General features: G+C 44.4%; 1 protein-coding gene across 1 annotated transcript in view; it reads left to right on the forward strand.

Annotated features, from left to right (window-relative positions):
- Positions 1–9,140: 9,140 nt before the first annotated feature.
- LOC120977964 (G-protein coupled receptor 4-like) overlaps positions 9,141–19,617 on the forward strand; it is a 68,731-nt gene continuing 58,254 nt past the window's right edge. The window contains exon 1 of the mRNA XM_040406163.1: positions 9,141–9,201. The gene's annotated coding sequence lies outside the window, so the exon portion shown is untranslated. The remainder of the gene's footprint in view (positions 9,202–19,617) is intronic.

Below are 19,617 nucleotides of genomic sequence, written 5' to 3' on the forward strand. Positions count from 1 at the left end.
GCCGTTACATCCAGAGTAAGCCATCGGTACGTGTCTTTCCAGGCGATTCCTTTGAGTGCTTGTATCAGAGAGGTTGTATCTTTCAGATGTGACGCCAACTTGACTACATGTTTTTGCAGGAATATATCCACATAGTGTGACAAATTACACGTGAGGGATGATATCCCTGAGATAATCGGTCGACCTGGTGGTTTAGAGATATCTTTATGGATCTTAGGTAGACGATAGAAAAAGCTATGACTGGATTTTCAATCGGATTCAGGTCTGGGCTGTGGCTGGGCCATTCCAAAACTTTAATCTTCTTCTGGTGAAGCCATTCCTTTGTTGATTTGGATGTATGCTTTGGGTCTATGTCATGCTGAAAGATGAAGTTTCTCTTCATGTTCAGCTTTCTAGCAGAAGCCTGAAGGTTTTGTGCCAATATTGACTGGTATTTGGAACTGTTCATAATTCCATCTAGCGAAGGCCCCAGTTCCAGCTGAAGAAAAACAGCCCCTTGGCATGATGCTGCCACCACCATGCTTCACTGTGGGTATGGTGTTCTTTTGGTGATGTGCAGTGTTGTTTTTGCGCCAAACATATCTTTTGGAATTATGGCCAAAAAGTTCAACCTTGGTTTCATCAGACCATAACACCTTTTCCCACATGCTTTTGGGAGACTTCAGATGTGTTTTTGCAAAATGTAGCCTGGCTTGGATGTTTTTCTTCGTAAGAAAAGGCTTTCGTCTTGCCACTCTACCCCATAGCCCAGACATATGAAGAATACGGGAGATTGTTGTCACATGTACCACACAGCCAGTACTTGCCAGATATTCCTGCAGCTCCTTTATTGTTGCTGTAGGCCTCTTGGAAGCCTCCCAGACCAGTTTTCTTCTCGTCTTTTCATAAATTTTGGAGTGACGTCCAGTTCTTGGTAATGTCACTGTTGTGCCATATTTTCTCCACTTGATGATGACTGTCTTCACTGTGTTCCATGGTATATCTAATGCCTTGGACATTCTTTTGTACCCTTCTCCTGACTGATACCTTCTAACAATGAGATCCCTCTGATGCTTTGGAAGCTCTCTGTGGACCATGGCTTTTGCTGTGGGATGCGACTAAGAAAATTTCAGGGAAGACCAACTAGAGCAGCTGAACTTTATTTGGGGTTAGGCCTCCTGCACACGACCGTTTTTTCCCCCCGTTTACTGGCCGTTTTTTGCGTTCCGCATGCGGTCCGAATAAGGAACCATTCGTTACAATGGTTCCGCAAAAAAAGTCCTATTATTGCCCGCAAATCACGTTCCGTGGCTCCATTCAAGTCAATGGGTCCGCAAAAAAACGGAACACATACGGAAATGCATCCGTATGTCTTCCGTTTCATTTTTTGAGGAACGATCTATTGAAAATGTTATGCCCAGCCCAATGTTATCTATGTAATTACTGTATACTGTAAACGCCATACGGAAAAACGGAACGGAAAAACGGAACGGAAACACAACTGAAACAAAAAATGGAACAACGGATCCGTGAAAAACGGACCGCAAAACACTGAAAAAGCCATACGTCGTGTGCAAGAGGCCTTAATCAGAGGCACTTTAAATGATGGCAGGTGTATGCTGACTCCTATTTAACATGATTTTGAATGTGATTGCTTAAGGGCTCATGCACACGACCGTATGGCTTTTTCAGTGTTTTGCGGTCCGTTTTTTACGGATCCGTTGTTCCGTTTTTTTGTTTCCGTTTCGTCTTTCCGTATGCCATATACAGTAATTACATAGAAAAAATTGGGCTGGGCATAACATTTTCAATAGATGGTTCAGCAAAAACGGAACAGATACGGAAGACATACGGATGCATTTCCTTATGTGTTCCTTTTTTTTGCGGACCCTTTGACTTGAATGGAGCCACGGAACGTGATTTGGGGGCGATAATAGGACATGTTCTATCTTTTCACGGTACGGAAATACTGAAACGGAATGCACACGGAGACACTTCAGTATTTTTTTCTGAACCATTGAAATGAATAGTTCAGTATATGTACCGCATACTGAACTAAAAAAACGGCCAGTATACTGAACGCAAAATACTGTCGTGTGCATGAGCCCTAATTCTGAACACGGCTACATACCCAGTTATAAGAGGGTGTGCACACTTATGCAACCACATTTTATTTTTTTTCTTCCCTCTACCTAAAAGATTTCAGTTTGTTTTTCACTTGAGTGGTACAGTTTATAGGTCACATTAAGGCCTAGTTCACACAAACGTATGGCTTTTATAGTTTTTTGCGGTCCGTTTTTCACGGATCCGTTGTTCCGTTTTTGAGTTCCGTTGTGGTTCCGTTTCCGTTCCGTTTTTCCGTATGGCATATACAGTAATTACATAGAAAAAATTGGGCTGGGCATAACATTTTCAATAGATGGTTCTGCAAGAACGGATACGGAAGACATACGGATGCATTTCCGTATGTGTTCCGTTTTTTTTTTGCGGACCCATTGACTTGAATGGAGCCACGGAACGTGATTTGCGGGCAATAATAGGACATGTTCTATCTTTCAACGGAACGGAAAAACGGAAATACGGAATGCTTACAGAACACATTCCGTTTTTAATGCGGAACCATTGAAATGAATGGCCTGTACATTCGGCCTGTACATTTGCAAAAAAAACGATCATGTGAACTAGGCCTAAAGGTGGAAAAAGTTCTGAAATAATTTATCTTTGTCTCATTTTTTCACAGTACAGAAACCTGACATTTTAACAGGGGTGTGTAGACTTTTTATATCCACTGTATATATATATGGATGTGTGCATGGCCTGATAGAAATGAATGAGTCGGTGTGCTATCCGCAAAAAATACTAATACGCGGATGAAAATTACGGTTGTGTGCAAGAGGCCTTAGAAAAAGACTGTGCAGGAACTGAACTGCAGTAATAAGCTTAGGCCTCATTCACATCTATGGCAGTAGATCTGGTAGCTTGCTGGATTTCACCGGATCTGGCATTTCCGGATTCTATTGTTCACCACCTAATCTGTAATAAGTCAATGGGGATGCAACGTTTTTAGTCCTGCAGTATTTGTGCCAGATCAGACAGCCAGATGAGCTTATTATCCTTATATATTTATAAAGCTTATTATATTTATAAAGGAAAATTTCATAAGAATCACATAGAGAGAAGTGGGACACCTGGTGTACAAGGATGGTAAGTGCAGTCAATACAAATAAGACAGAACATAAAGTGGTAACTAAATTATTAGTAATTTTGTTTATTATTAAAGGGGTATTCCTATCTGAGACAATGGGGGCATATCGCTAGGATATGTCCCTATTTTCTGATAGGTGCGGGTCCCACCTCTGGGACCCGCACCTACACCGAGAACGGAGCCCCGAAGGTTATGGAGGGCGCACTGCTCCGGCCACCACCAAGCGCTCCCCCCGTAGTAGTGAATGCAAGCGCACTGCGCTTGCGTGGCCACTGCTCCCATTTATTTCTCTGGGGCCGCCAAAAATACACCACCTTCCCCGCTCAGTTCTCATGTAGGTTCTCGTAGAGGTGGGACCCGTAACCCGCACCTATCAGACAATGGGTGCATATCCTTGCAATATGCCCCCCATTGTCTCAGATGGGAATAACCCTTTAAAGCGCCATTTATTCCAGGGCACTGTACTTATATATGTAAAGATACAATAAACATGAACTAAATCAGAAGAATGGAAAACAGTGATGTGAACTCTCCCTTACAATCTAAAATATGAAGGAATGTATCACGCCCTGCAGTCCAGAATTCTGGCTTCAACAAGTCACAAAAATGGGCTTTGCGACTTTTTAGGCTTAGTTGCATAAAAATTTGCGATTTTTCATGATTTTATGCTGTTCTTGCCACTTTTCAAAAGTGGGAGTGGTTGGCTATGTTAATGAGGCGTTTGCCAGATTTAAGAAATGAAAATGTCGCAGTGAGATAAGGTTGTCACTGTGATTTTGTAGTAAAAAGGTCACAGAGAGGCACGGAGCATTATCAATCATGTTATTGCTCTGTGTCTCTGCTGTCCGGAACGGGGCCTGGCTCTCATTCACGCTGCGGATGACACGCGTGGGATCCGCTCGTGTGAAACAGCCCTTAGATTTTGTGCAAGAGTTGTAAAACTTTTTCATTTCATAAGAAAATGTTGAACCAGGCATTATGTCATGTAGGACTACTAAATGTAATGATACCTTTCATTCAGCGATCTGGTGCTTCATTCTGGGAAAAAAGTACTTTGAATCCATATGCAAATGTGCAGTTCAGTGCACTATGGGCGGTCCCAAGTCACTCCGTGCACCCTCCCCTTTATTGACAGGGCCAGGTAGGATTACTGTGCAGGAATCTTTACTGTCAATCAAGCAGGAAAAGCAAAGGTTGCACAGAATGACTTGGGCCCGCCCTTGGTGCACTTAACTGCTCATTTGCTTATGGATTAAAAGTACTTTTTCTCCTGAATGAAGCATCGGATTGCTAAGGGTGCCTTTACACGTTGCGGAAAATTTTGCAGGAAAATCCGCAGGATTGTTGCAGATTTTTTGGTGTGAAGTATGGTGCAGATTTCCTGTATGAGAATCTCTCCATTCAGGTCAATGGCAAAACTGATTCTGGAGCAGAAAACATAGCAGAGAAATCTGCAACAAAATCCGAGCTGTACTTGGCTATCTTCGGAATTCCCATAGGAATGTATGGAGAGGTCGCACATATGCCTCACTGGCCCCTCCGTTCATTTCTGGGAGGCTGCAGGATTGGTGGGGGTCCCAACAGTAGGACCCCCGACAATATAATAGTTATCCCCTATCCTGTAAATGGGGAATAACTTAAAAAACAACAACAAAAAACAGAATACCCCTTTAAATTCAGCTGATTTCACACGAACGTATGGCTTTTATAGTTTTTTGCGGTCCGTTTTTCACGGATCCGTTGTTCCGTTTTTGAGTTCCATTGTGTTTCCGTTTCCTATCCGTTTTTCCGTTCAGTTTTTCCGTATGGCATATACAGTATACAGTAATTACATAGAAAAAAATTGGACTGGGCATAACATTTTCAATAGATGGTTCAGAAAAAACGGGACGGATACGGAAGACATACAGATGCATTTCCGTATGTGTTCCGTTTTTTTTGCGGACCCATTGACTTTAATGGAGCCACGGAATGTGATTTGCGGCCAAATATAGGACATGTTCTATCTTTCAACGGAACGGAAAAACGGAAATACGGAATGCATACGGAACACATACCGTTTTTTTTGCGGAACCATTGAAATGAATGGTTCCGTATACGGAACACAAAAAAACGGCCCGTACACCTGCAAAAAAAACGTTCGTGTGTGTGAACTAGGTCTTAGCCATACAAGGCATTGGGGGTCATTTACAAAGAACTGCGTTTTACACTGGCCTTTCATTGCTACTGTGCTGGCGGAGAAATTGCTTAATTAATGACGAGGCTCAGGTGCCTGGAGTGAAAACTACGCCAGCCTCTGTCACTCCCAAGGGGTAAACATGAAGCAAAATGGGGTCTTGAGGATTTTTTTTTTACGACAAAAACTGGCTTAGCACCGTCATAAATGACCCCCATTATTCCCGATTCAAGGGGGCTTTTGCACCGTTTTTTTTTTTTCTGGTGTTTTTCCTTTCTCTTTTTAGGACCTGAGCTTTGTTTTACATGTTTGTTTCTGTAAAAAAAAAATCACCTGATGTTATATGAAGGTTTATAAATGGTGTCTTTTTGTCTTTCTGGCCCCTGAAGCGCTTTTTTTTTTCAGGAGTTTTGACATTTCATTCTCTATAGGAGAAAAACACCATGCAAAAACCACAACTGGTAAGGCACACGGAGGGTCATTTACCAGTTTTTGGAGTGAAACAGGCGCAAATTTTTTAAACGCACGTCCAACAAAATTTTGTTGCATGGGAATTTTTATGCTTTCCTCGCCAAGTGACGGGGGCCGGGCCATTGGTCCTGGCAAATTCACTAATATTTACGCTTGATTCAAGGTGTAAATGACGTCTGAAATCTACTACAATCAGGGACGGGAATAGATTTCAAATTAGGGAAAATGTGTAAAGATTCCATCATCCAAATATCGAAGTCTTTATTGGCAAATCACATAAAATCCATAACAGGAAACATAGTGGCACATTTATCAAGCTCGCCTGTTTTGGGCCATAAAATTAGACAGGTGTATTTCATTCTTCTTTCTTTCGCCAGGTATTTATTAAAAGTCGCACAGCCGTTGATGAATTAGACTTTGCGTATTTTTATTAGTCTGCCCTCTAGTGGTTGTTTTTCAGGTAGACGGGTTCATATTCACTAAGACTGGTCTAATTTATTTGCACATGAAAAAAGTAGCATCTTTGCGGAGAAAAGTTACGTGTCTCTCTGAAACTGCGACTTTTAATGAAGTCGCACTTCACCACTGAAAACAGACAAGGAAAAGTATGCCAGCCCTGGGGTGGAGTAGAAATTAGACTGTTTTTGCTACAAATTCAAGTGCAAAAAAAAGTGCATCTACATAAATAGGTCAGAAAAAAAGGCACAAAAGTCCTGAATTAAAAACGTCTAAATTAGTCCAAAAAAAAACAAAAAAAAACTGTTGAACGAAGCACAAAAGCCTCTAAAACAGGTGCAATTTCAGTAGTAAATGCGACTAAAAAAACAAGACTGTCTAAAACAGCATTTTTTAGACTAAAAATAGGCGCAAACACTTTAGTAAATGTGCCCCATAGATTTCAAACTAAGAGCACGGACTGGCAGAACATGCTCCTAATTTAAGACAAGTCGCACGCCTCTTTGTAAGGCCTCTTGCACACGAACGCGTGCGCCCCGTGGCCGTGCTGCGGGCCGCAATGCACGAGCACAGTCCATGGGGCAGCCGCAGCGGATCGCGGACCCATTCACTTTAATGGGTCCGCGATCCGGCCGTTCCGCAAAAAGATAGGACATGTTCTATCTTTTTGCGGAACGTAAGTGCTTCCGTTCCACATCTCCTGATTTGCTAACCCGGAATGCCCTCGGAACGGCACCCGTGTATTGCGGATCCGCAAATGCGGTCCGCAATACGGGAACGGGGCGCACACGTTCGTGTGCAAGAGGCCTAAATTAGATGCAACTAGTGATGAGCGAAGAGAGCTTCGGATCTTAGTACGCTTAGGTTCCTACTGGTACCTCGGAACCAAAGGCGAGTTCGGATCCAAGTTTTAAAATGGTTTTCCAGTTTAAAAATCAAATACTGAAGTTATTCACCGAAGTCTCGCGAGAATCGCAAATAACGGACTTCGACTCGTCTGAGGCCGTACATTTGAATGCTGTACGGAGACTGATCGCCGTACAGCATTAAGCTACATGCACACAAACGTTTGTTTACATTTCCGTTTCATTTTTGTTGCGGATAGAATGCGGACCCATTAATTTCAATGGGTCCGCAAAAAATGTAGACAGTACACTGTGTGCTAGAAGAAGAGACCGGCACTCACTTGGTCTTATGCAAATTAAATCCTTTATTTGTCACATATAAGGTGCAATTTTCTGTGACGCGTGTTTCGGCTCCAATCCAAGCCTTTCTCAAACAGATATGGCTACCTGATTGTACACTGTGTGCTGTCTGCATCAGTATGTCCGTTCCGTAGCCCTGCACAAAAAATAGAACATGTCCTATTCTTGTCAGTTTTCGGCATTGTTACAATGGATCCGCAAAAAAACCAAAAAACGGATGGCATACGTTTTGTGGACCGCAAAACACATACGGTCGTGTGCATGTAGCTTTAAACCGAACTTTTAAGCGAAGTGACTTCGGATCTAGGACCCGATGCTTGCTTCGCTCATCTCTAGATGCAACCTCCAGCAGGAACTATCAACGACCGTTGTAAAACGCCAGTCTTTGCTATGTGACCCTCACTGTGTGCAAAAAACACTTTAAAATGCAACAAAAAGTGCATCATAGCATAAAACGCAGGTGTCCTAACGACAAAAAAAATAAAATAAAAAATGGAAATTTTACAGCCTTAGGCTACATGCACACGACCGTGCCGTTTTTTGCGGCCCATTGTAGAAATGCAAAACGGACAAGAATAGGACATGCTATATTTTTTGCGGGGCCTCGGAACGGAGCAACGACCATTTTTCGGGCCCGCGTCCGAGCCGTAGTTTTTGCGGCTCGGGTGTGGACCCATTCACTTCAATGGGGCCGCAAAAGATGCGGACAGCATGTGTGCTGTCCGCATCTTTTGCGGCCCCATTGAAGTGAATGGGTCCACACCCGAGCCGCAAAAACTGTGGCTCGGACGCGGACCCGAAAAACGGTCGTGTGCATGAGGCCTTAAAAAAACACTAGTGTAGACTCATGTGTGTAAGGACCCTCAAAGGGCCTGCTCAAGACCTGCTTTAGGCCTCTGGCACACAAACGTATTTTCATTCCATTTCCGTTCCGTTTTTTTTGCGGACCGTATACGGAACCATTCATTTCAATGGGTCTGCAAAAAAAACGGAAGTTACTCCGTGTGCATGTCGTTTCCGTATTTCCATATTTCTGTTCCGCAGAAAAATAGAACATGTCCTAATATTGTCCGCATTACGGACAAGGATAAGACTGTTCTATTAGGGGCCAGCTGTTCCGTTCCGCAAAATACGGAATGCACGCGGATGGCACCCGTATTTTTAATGGATCAGTTTTTGCGGACCGCAAAATACATACGGTCGTGTGCAAGAGGCCTTATTTCTAGGAGAAGCGCCTCTCTTGCCCACGGGCTGAACTGCAATACCAGACACTGCCTGTGGACAAGAGTGGTGCTGTTTCTGTAAAGAAAAAAAATATGGACGAACCTTGGTAAAAGAAGACATTGCCCCTGGGGGAACTGACAGACCCGGACTTCCTCTTTACATGGCTGAAGCTTGGTGACCATATGATAGAATTATATAGAATTCTGCCTATCGCCTGCAGCACCATCTTCTCCATTGTGCACGTTCCTGTGCTGCAAAGGGTTAAATGACAGCAATTCCAAACATGACAAAAAAAAAAACATGCCTACAGCAGTTTGGTGAGGGGGTGGGAGGCCTGACCTGTGTATGGGATGGGGGTAGAACATACTAAGCTTCCACCCAATCTGCAGCACCTGAGTGTCTCGTTACTGCTTCCCTGCTGATCATGAGCCCTGTACACAGTCAGGAAGAAGGCGCTGCCTGTACACAGCTACTTACTGCTCCAGGTAAGTGCATTGTGGGGTTATTTACTGTATGGTACTTGTCATTCTATTAGATGTTCTATTCTATTTATTCCCCAGAACTGTCATTCTGCTGTAAAGTATGCGACGTGTCCTTTTGGATTGTAAGCTCTTTGGGTCAGGCATGTCATTTGTTCAGTAAAATGTGCTGCCCTGGACTGTGGTCTTCTTCTTGCATTTCAAAAAGCCAGGCGCTCCATGGTGACATTTCTTCTTCTCTTTTGCAATGTGATCTCGTGTGAGATTGTAGCACACACATGTGATATGTTCGGTGACGGTAGCAGGGCTGCATTTACATTGTGCACCAGGAAGGCTCGCACATTTCCATAGGTCCCCCATTACCTGATTTAGGTCAAAATCCTGTCCTTTTGGGCCCCTGTCAGGCTGGAATATGTCACTACATTTATTTATTTTTTGCTGTATGGGATACATATGGCTTTACGTGGTATATGTCATAGACATCTGTCAGGAGATCATCGCTTTGTATACCTACAGTCCCTGAATTAACCATGCAATCGGGGAAGGGAGTTCAATAGTTTTTTATTTATTTTTTTGCTAAATTGTGGACACGAGCTCGACACTGCACTGAATTCTAAGGGCTCATGCACACAAACGTATTTTCTTCCCGTGTGTTTTTATTTTTTTGCGTACGGTATACGGAACCATTCATTTCAATGGGTCCGCAAAAAAAAAAAAAACGTTAGGTACTCCGTGTGCATTCAGTTTCCGTATTTCCGTTCCGCAAAAAAATAGAACATGTCCTATTATTGTCCGCATTGCGGACAAGCATAGAACTGTTCTATTAGGGGCCAGCTGTTCCGTTCCGCAAAATACGGAAGGCACATGGACGTCATCCGTATTTTTGGCAATACATACGGTCGTGTGAACAAGCCCTAAGGCACACATTGCCAATTACATGCAGTTTTTCTGCGCGGATTCTCGTGTAGAAAAAAACGCAACCTAATAAAATACCAGCAAAGCATGTGAGATGTCACAAATCCCATGTACACTTTGCCTTTTCGTCCCGTGCAGAAATCGACCTGCTGCTGACCTGCATGTCAATTCTTTGTGCAGTTCTTCTGTGTGAATTTCACCCTTTTTTTAATGCAAGGATGAGATCTGCGTCAGAAATCACTACTAATGGATGGATTTTGGTACAGAAATGCAATTAAATCCCCTTGTAAATTCATGCGCATTATCTGTTACACAGCCCTCATGTGTGCAGTTAGCCTAAGGCCCCTTGCAGACGAGCATTTGTCACGCTGCGGACCCGCAGTGCAGCTCCCAGCACTGACTGTGTCACCCATACAGTTCTGGAATGTATTGGATAACACTGACCGAATGCTGTCTGTGTTATACAATACATTCCAGAACTGTGAGGGTTACATAGCATCATAAATCAATTTAATGCTATGCGACCCAGTCAGTACTGGGAGATCAGGCCGGGAGCTGCGCTGCGGGCTCGCAGTGTGACACACCCTCGTCTGCAAGGGGCCTAAGAGTATAGATGGGGTGTTAGTCCTGTCAGGAAAAAAATATATAGATTATGGCGATTAGCGTGAGAGGTGTGGGATATACTTCAGTACGTCTGTTAGTTATACTGTGTTTCGAACATCTGTGTCAAGGCCTCTGTATTTCAGGCAGGGCCTCGAATTTGTTTGGGGAATGGAGTTCCCAGTGGGCCAGCTGTTCAAAACGGTACAACTGATCCCCTCTATTTAACCAATGTGGGGGGGCTCCCTCTGTTTCCATTGACCAGCCACCAATATCCGAGCTGCAACTAGTAACGTTTGTATTAAATGTTGTGGGGCCTGAATTTCCGTCATGAGGCCTAAGAGGCAAATCTTAGGGGAACCTGGGATGTGGAGTTTGCATATTAAAGAAGACTGGCTATACACCTGTGTCCAGAAATCTCTGATCCCGGGGCCCTGCCACCAGATGTGGAAATAAGAGCCTCTCTCGCCTCCGTACCTCCAACACACTATTGTTCACTATTGGGGTCCATTCACACATCCGTGTGTGTTTTACGGATCCGCAAAACACGGACAGCGGCAATGTGCGTTCCGCCTATTCTTGTCCGCTATTGTGGACAAGAATAGGACATGTTCTATTTTTTTTCGGGATCGGAAGTGCGGGTCCGCATTTCCGGATCCGGGCCACACATCATGCGGCCCCATAGAAATGAATGGGTCCGCAATTCCGTTCCGCGAAATGCGGAACGAAATTGCGGACGTGTGAATGGACCCTTAGGGAAAAGAGCATTGATTTTGGAGGGCGTATAGTAGCATCTTGTAGTAGTTTTCCTGCAATTTGACACATCTAGAAATTTTTGTTGACAAAGACAGAAGTTTTATCTTCTCGTCCTCTGATAGTTTGATCCCAAAATCTCTTTCCCATTTTGGAATAAACCAAAATTCATTCAACTGAATCTTAGGTAAAAGCAGGGAGTAGAGAGTCAAGATCTTTTTGCTAGGTTCTTTTTGTTGTGCTGCAAATTTTTGAGGCAAGAGGCTTAATATAGTGGATGAGATGCTTGAGGTGGAAAGGAGAAAGGAGAGAGACACCCCTCCCCAGATGCAGATTGGATATGAGTTCTTGTATGCTAGGCAATGAACCCCGAGGACACAAGTCCAGCAATGAAATTTGCATTTTAAAGGCCATTGGGGGAAGGCAGTCCCTAAAGGTTTGTTAAGAGTCTAGGAGAGCATGTGAGACTCGGCGTGAGAGTTATGGAATTAGATATTAGTGCTTTCTTCAGTCCGCAAACATGCCAGTGGCTTAGTGTGTTTTTTGTTAACGTATTATAGACGTTCTTATTAATGAGTGCAATAGGGTTTTTGCTGAGCAGCAGAGAGCTGAGGGTTGTTGGGCACATAGCATTTTCAGCCTAAATGTCTAGTCTCTCATTTGAGGCCCTAAGCCAGTCCAAAAATCTTGTCCCTTGTATTACTTTGTAGTAGGTTTTGAAGTCTGGGAGCCCCCTCCCACCTTTCCCTTCTTTACATGCTGTGTCAGAAATGTCTGGGCCTAAGTTTTTTCCAAAGGAAGGAAGATATAGTCTTCCATAGTTTTTGAAAGAATATTAATGGCACTGGGATGGATAGTACTTGCATCACATATAGTACTTTAGGTAGAATAACAGATTTTAGTAAGACTCTACGCCCGAGCCAAGAAACGTAAGGTATGTCCCATGATTGTAGGGTAGTCTCAACCTGTTTAGGGAGGTCTTGGTAGTTGGCCTTGTATAGGTTGGATATTTCCCGGGTTATATTGACGCCTAGGAATTTGATTGAGTGGGTTGCCCATACAAATGGGGTTGTTTGTTGGAGTTTATTGGCTATTGATGTAGGGAGGGAGATGATCAAAACCTGGGATTTATTGGGGTTAATCTTGAAGTTTAATAACTGGCCAAAGAAGTCCAATATAGACATAACTGCCGGGAACGCTTCTTCAGGATTAGTAATGAACAAAAAATCATTGTCAGCAAAGGCTGCCAGTTGATGAGTTTCCCAGAGTAATCCCCTCTATCTTCTACTCCTGCCTGAAGGCCTGCAGAACTGTCTCAAGTGTTAGGACAAACGGGAGGGGGGACAGAGGGCAGCCCTGTCTGGTTCCATTACCAATGTTGAAGGGAGGACATAATGTACTATTTACCCAAACCTGGGCTGTAGGGGAGGAGTACATGGACATACTAGCATTCATTTAGCATGGTGAGATCCCAAACCGGTGAAGAGCTCTAGACATAAAAAGCCAGTCCACCCGGTCAAAGGCCTTCTCAACATCAGTGCTGAGTAAGACCAAGGGGGTAGCTGTTCCCCCCCACAAATTGGGTTAAGTGAAGGAGACGGGTGGTATTCATTTTACCTTCCCTTCCTGGGGTGAACCCTACTTGTTCGGGGGAAATTATGAATGGAAGGAAAGGTTTCAATCTGTTGGCAAGAAGTTTGGCGAAAAGTTTTAAATCGTTTAACAAAGATATGGGCCGATAACTCGCACATTACATCGGGTCTTTTCCATCCTTTGGTATTATAGTTATATGAGCTGATAGGCTCACCACTCCCACTCCCACCCCAAATGCTATCAGGGCCGTATTACATACTTCCAGCAGACTGGGTAACAGTATAGACTGAAATGTCTTATAATAGGGGATTGGCAGCCCGTCGGGGCCGGGGGATTTGCATACTGGGGATTCCTTTAGGGCCCTCTCAAGCTCAGTCATGTTGAAAGGTTTAGTTAAAAGTACAGCTTGTTTCTTTGTGATAGAGGTGAGTGAGAGAGAGGAGAGCCGGGTGTCAATAGTGTCTCTACGTGACTCTAATTCCGAGTGAGAGGACTGAGTCCTTAGAATGTACAGACCTCTATAGTACTCCCTGAATTGTTGGGCAATACGCTCCGTAGTATGCTGAAGCTGCTCTGTATTGTTTTGAATTGCTGCTATGTATGAGTTGTCTTTCCTCTTTGTGATCTGCGTCATTAATAATTTGGAAGCTTTATTTCCATGGGCGTAATATTTAGATTGGGTGGAGAGGAACAATTTGGCCGTTTGAGCGTTCAGTAGATTTTACAACAAAGTACGTGCCTGGGTTAATTTTTCAAGTACATCTGGGGTTATCTGATGTTTGTGAGATCTTTCTAAGGCCTCATGCACACCACCGTATTTTGTTTCCGTGTCCGTTCCCTGTTTTTTTTTTTGTTTGTTTTTTGCGGATAGGATGCGGACCCATTCATTTTAATGGGTCTGCAAAAAACGTGGACAGCACACCGTGTGCTCTCCGCATCAGTATGTCCATTCCGTTGCTCCGCAAAAAAAATAGTGCATGTCCTATTTTTTTCTAGTTTGCGGACAAGGATTACAATGGATCCGCAAAAAAAAAACGGATGCCAAAAATACATACGGTCGTGTGCAATTTTTCTTTGTAGATTTAAACAGGTTTGTTGTCTAGTTCTATTAACATGTGCCCCTAGTGCTATGAAGTGACCCCTAATAACTGGTTTGTGGGCCTCTCATAATAAACCTCTTGGTATTTCTGGGGAGTCATTCAGTCTAAAATATTCTTGTAAATGCGCTCAGCTTCTTCTATTCGTTTCCCCTTTTTCTCTGCTCCTAAGAGTGCAATTTAATCTCCACTTGTAAGTAGGTTTAGGAGTACTTTGTAGATTAAAGCTCAGAAAAACCAGTGCATGGTCTGATAATACCATATTAATTTATATATATTTTTAGGCAGAGGTGTAGTTGTTGAGGAGGGACAAACGGGTAAACTAGTCGATGGTAAGATTGATGGAGGTGAGAGAAAAAGGAGTAATCCCGTTCCCCAGGGTGCATCGATCTCCAGGCATCAACCAGCGTAGAGTCCGCCAGGAATGACCGCAGCCTATTCAGAGCCACCTTAGTGATGGATGTGGAGGGGCCAGACGAATCCAAAGACGGGTCCAGTGCCACATTCAAATCTCCGCCCAAGATTATCGAACCCTCTGCAAAATCTCTAAACTGAACCAATACTTTACACAGCCAGTCTACTTGGTGAACGTTTGGGGCATATATACTTCCCAAGGTGATCAGTTGTGAACCTATTACTCCTTTGAGAAAAACATATCTCCCATCCAAATCGACTTGGGATGAACGCCGGGCAAAGGGGAGCGACTTGTGTATTGCTACGCTAGCTCCTTTTGATGCAGAGCCAGGTGAAGTGCTGTGGTACCACTGATTATAATGCAGGTGTGATAGGCTAGGAACATGCTTATGCCTAAAATGTGTTTTCTGCAACAAAGCTATTGCTACTTTATGCTTGTTCTGGAATTTACATATTTGGCTCCTCTTTGTCGGTGCGTTCAAACCCTTTACATTGTAAGTACATATTTTGATATTAGCCATTTCTGACCAGAGGTTGGGGATTGCAAGTTATTGGAAATAGCATTGTATCATCTAAGAAAGGTATTACCATAGGTATTGTGGGGTTTTGCTCTGGTAGACAGGCTAGCGGACGCAGTATAGAGGCAACCACAAAGTCTTTAACTTAAACAGTTCGGTGTTTATTCACACATAAGGAAACACAAAATTACTGTTCACAATCTTCACCTGGTTAGCAGTCTTTCCCCCAGCCGTCCACAGCAGGCTTTAGGGGCCTGTTTTCCAGCATGCGACTTACAAGCCTTTAGCACGGCACCAATTCACAGATCCGAAAACAGTCTCCACAGCTTCCCTGTCAGATGGAGGATCATCCACACCCAGATGAGACTGCTGGCTGGGTTTTATATAGGCCAATAAAGACCCGGCCTTGAGCGTGGGGAGTAGTTCACCACCCAGTACTTTGGCTACTCCCAGTAAGAGCCGGCCCAGATCGGCTTTACAGCCATACTAACAACAAACCATGTCAATCGGCACTAGCTGCCGCTGACACTTAAAACTACCGGCTCTTACCTCACCGAGGCCAGGAATCTCAGTGACACATACTTTCCATCAATGACGGCCCCTTGCGCCTTCCTACAGTATAATATGATTCCCTTGAAAGGAGATCTTCACGTATATATAGTGATTTATGTCATGGTGCAATATGTGGAGCCTATCGAGCTGACAGGAAGGAGGTTGTGAGACAGGGTAGTCAAAAAGGAAAAACCAAGTAACAAGGGGCACGCTCCAGTTAAAGGTTGCCGGTTTCTTGGCCGAGCAAATTTGAGAAGATGGCGGTGAGGGAGGTTGTCGGCATGTCAGGCGCCACAGATTCTGGAATGCCTTTCAGCCTGAGGTTGTTCCTCCGTCCCTGATTTTTCTTGATCCTCTATCAAAGAGTATAAGTGATTCTTTTGAGCTTGGCAGTTATCTAGATTATGAGAGACTTCATTGTTGAAGTCCACTAAGGATGTTTGTGCAGTCTCTATTGTTTCCAATCTAGAATGCATGTGCCTTAGATCCTGTTTGATATCTTTAAGTTCACGTACCAGTGGTTCTAGAGAATGTGCCATCAGCTCCTTAAGTAAAGCTTTTGATATCTTCTGGTCATCTCCTTCTGCTGTTGCCTCTTCACTTCCCTCTTCAGCCTCCGAATCTTCAGTTTGAGGCGTGTGTAGGATTCTCTGCCTTGCCGGCGCCATCTTGCTTAGTTCAAGCGCCAGGGTTGCTGGTGTTCTCCTTATAAAGCGCTCTATTTCCCCTTGAGAAGCGCTTGGTTTGGAGGGTCTCAGGGGGTCTTAAGATCTGTCCCTCGAGGATTTGCCCATGTTTAGGGGATTTAAAAGCTTAAAATTCGCCCGATTAGGGCTGGCCTGCATACAGCTCGGCCTCAAAACTCTACCCTCTCTTCCAACCAATATTGAACATTTCTAGCAGTGTGCCATGTCACATTGTCTTGCTGGAAGTTCCCATCCACCCCAGGGAAGACAATCGTCCTGTATTGGTGTATGTGATTTGCAAGGAAGGATTCATACCCAGATCGGTTGCAGGGTGTTTGTTTTCTCATGTTTCTTGCCTGACCTCATCGGAGAAGACAACCCTTTGCCAATCAGCGAAGGTGCAATTCTGATATCGCCATGAAAATTGAAGCCTTTTCTGCTGATGCAGCTTCCTTAGCAGAGCCCCATATACTGTAGGGTTCACTGAACTGTTTTAGACATAAGTATGGTGGCCCTTGGTTCATTTTGGCAGTGATCTGCTCCACTGTAGCGTGTTCGCATACCGTTGCAGCCGACGTTCACCTCTCACATCAATGGCACGTGGTGCTCAGCAGTTTCCACATTGCTTATTCACAATGGTGCCATTTGTCCACTCCCCATACACTTTCTCTACAGCAGCACAAGAACGGTTCACAAACTGCGCCGTTTCAGAAATACCGCCACCCGCGTCCCAAAAGCCAATAACCATCCCATTTTGCAACTCGGATAAATTGCCCCATCTACACATGACGGCAGCGAGGGATCTGTGTGCAGACTGCCAATATACACCTTATATACTCACCAAGCCAGCTCACCACACGTGACTTCCTTCACGAGCTAACATTGGCTAAATTGGTATTAAAGTGGTATTCCCATCTCAGACAATAGGGGCATATCGCTAGGCTATGCCCCCATTGTCTGATAGGTGCGGGTCCCACCACTGGGACCCGCACCTACAACAAGAACGAAGCGGGGAGCGCTGTGGCTGGAGGACCCTGGACCCTGCTCCCATAGAAGTGAATGGGAGCGCACCGCGCATGCTCCTATTTATTTCTATGGGGCAGACGGCAATAGCCCTTTACACCAGGATGTGTATTCAGTACAACGCGTTTAAATATGGTCCAACTACTGAGCTACGCTATGCTTTTTTGCCTAACATGCTACTCCCTCTGTCTTCAATCATTTGCAAATATCAGTAAATTGCATTGCTACATATACGGCAGACCAACAGCGGCCATGGAGCCCTTAAAGGGGTTGTCCGGGTTCAGAGCTGAACCCGGACATACCTCCATTTTCACCCATGTAGCCCCCCTGACTTGAACATAGGAGCACCGGATCTCCAAAAAAAGTCACTGCATCTCCAAAAAATGCCTTTGCCCTGCTCAATTTAGCGCAGGGCAAAGGCATTTTTTGGAGATCCGGTGACGTACCAGGCTCTCCATGGGGCTTCCAGGAAGCCCAGTGACGTCACCGGCACTGCTGGGCGGGCTTTAGCGCTGCCCTAGCCAGTAGCATGCCCATCAGAGCCGGTGACGTCACTGAATACACTGCCGTGCGGAGTGTAGACCTTGTGATGAAGTTGATAACCGCTTTAGGCTCCATTCAGACGTGTTTTGCGGATCCGCAAAACATGGACCACACCAATGTGCGATCCGCATTTTGCGGACCGCACATTGCCGGCACTAATAGAATATGCCTATTCTTGTCCGCAATTGCGGACAAGAATAGGACATGTTCTATTTTGATCGGGAACGGAATTGCGGACCCGGAAGTGCGGGTCCGCAATTCCATGTCCGGGCAGCACATCGTGCTGCCCCATAGAAATAAATGGGTCCACAATTCCATTCCACAAAATGCGGAACGAAATTGCGGAAGTGTGAATGGACCCTTAGGCTTCCTGCACACGACCGTATGGCTTTTTCAGTGTTTTGCGGTCCGTTTTTCACGGATCCATTGTTCCGTTTTTTATTTCCGTTTTTCCGTATGGCATATACAGTAATTACATAGATAAAATTGGGCTGGGCATAACATTTTCAATAGATGGTTCCGCAAAGAACGGAAACGGAAGACTTACGGATGCATTTCCGTGTGTGTTCCGTTTTTTTGCGGACCCATTGACTTGAATGGAGCCACGGAACGTGATTTGCGGGCAATAATAGGACATGTTCTATCTTTAAAGTCAATGGGTCCGTGAAAAAACACGTAGGCACACAAGATTGTCATCCGTGATCCGTGTCCATTTTTTTCCTATCATTTTCAAGGCAAACTTGACTTAGATTATTTTTTCACTTTTCTTGTCTGGTGATCCTTCAAAAATCAAGGAAGACACACGGAAAAAAAAGGGACACGGAACAACGGAACCCCGTTTTGCGGACCGTGAAAAAATACATGTGCATGAGGCCATACTCTGCATAAAAGTTTCTCCAAACAGTTTCAGGCTTTGTCTTGATTCCAGCAGGCTTTGGCATTAACTGTGGCAGGCAAACTCCTCTCTGCTACGTCTGTTACTCTAGCTCTGCTGTGCTGACAGGATAGCAGTATAATTTGGCTTTCTCTGGGCGCTGCAACTTCTCTCTTGTAGTCTGACTCTGAATTCTGCTATACCAGGGAGTCTCTCTCTCTCTCCTGGTTCCTGAGGCTCTAAGCTTCTGAGCTTCTGCCTCCATATCCAGCTGAGCTGAAGGTGCTCCAGCTGGCCTGAGCAAGGCACGTCCAGCAGGGACGTGCTCCAGCTGCACACCTTTTCGCCCTGTCTAGGGAAGACCTAAACTGGGACTAACTGGTCCCCACCCTTCCTGCAGCAAGTGGGAAACGCCCACCACACCACAGAGGTAGCTCTGCCATTTATGCTGCCACCTGCTGGTGCACCAGGCATATTACAATTGAACATAACAGTTACATGGAAAGAGATATGCACATTATATAGGATCTGTAAATAAACTCAGACGACATTAGGTTAACCAATAAAGACAGTAGTGGGGTGCAGAAGTGATAATGCACCTCTGCAGTGTTAGGCCTCTTTCACACTAGTGTATGGCTATTTCAGTGTTTTGCGGTCCGTTGTTCCTTTTTTTTTTTTTTTGTTTCCGTTGTGGTTCCTTTTTTTCGTATGGCATATACAGTAATTACATAGAACAAATTGGGCTGGGTATAACATTTTCAATAAATGGTTCCGCAAAAAACGGAACGATACGGAAGACATACGGATGCATTTCCGTATGTGTTCTGTTTTTTTTGCGGACCCATTGACTTGAA

The sequence above is a fragment of the Bufo bufo genome, chromosome 8 (assembly GCF_905171765.1).
Source record: "Bufo bufo chromosome 8, aBufBuf1.1, whole genome shotgun sequence".
NCBI lineage: Eukaryota > Metazoa > Chordata > Amphibia > Anura > Bufonidae > Bufo > Bufo bufo.